The sequence below is a fragment of the Monopterus albus genome, unplaced genomic scaffold, assembly GCF_001952655.1.
Source record: "Monopterus albus unplaced genomic scaffold, M_albus_1.0 scaffold72.1, whole genome shotgun sequence".
Taxonomy (NCBI): Eukaryota; Metazoa; Chordata; class Actinopteri; order Synbranchiformes; family Synbranchidae; genus Monopterus; species Monopterus albus.
The window spans coordinates 2,159,467-2,160,005 of NW_018127952.1; the positions used below are offsets into that span (position 1 = coordinate 2,159,467).

The window sequence follows — 539 nt, forward strand, 5'->3', positions numbered from 1 at the left end:
TCCCCATTTCAGGGACCTGTCACGTTAATGCAAGTCAGGAGTCTTTGACATGTTCACAACTGTACATAGTTTCCTTATTTGTCTTCAACAGAATTCCTAAAGGTTGTGTAATACTCTTTAACTGTATACACAGTGCTGACACTCAAACACAGGTTGCCTATTGTCAGGAGTGTTGTTTTGTAAGGGGTTGTTTTGCTCACCGTCAGGTCACCTGACCACCAGCTGTTTACACGGGAGTCATTTACAAAGAACAGGGCAGTGCCCGCTGAAATACATACGTCTTATGGTATTGCTTGGGTATAGTTAGCCATAAGTGCACAAATGGGTTTATTATCTACCAGCCAAACATATTATGCTATGTTTATAAATTATTTAACTCGGTCCAAAAGCTAATACCTGTTCTTTGCATCAATTCCAAGTTGAAAATGGCAGCTTAGAAACCAAGTTCAAAGGTAACCAGCAAGACAACAATCTTCTGAACAGGTAGTGCTGCACTGTGTTTTATTACCAATGGTTTAGCAAACACAGTGCTCAGGAAT

At 40.3% G+C, this 539-nt stretch overlaps 1 protein-coding gene across 6 annotated transcripts in view; it reads left to right on the plus strand.

Moving 5' to 3' along the window:
* Window positions 1-539, plus strand: part of myo9aa (myosin IXAa) — a 91,825-nt gene that overhangs the window by 23,948 nt on the left and 67,338 nt on the right. The gene's annotated exons all lie outside the window — the stretch shown is intronic.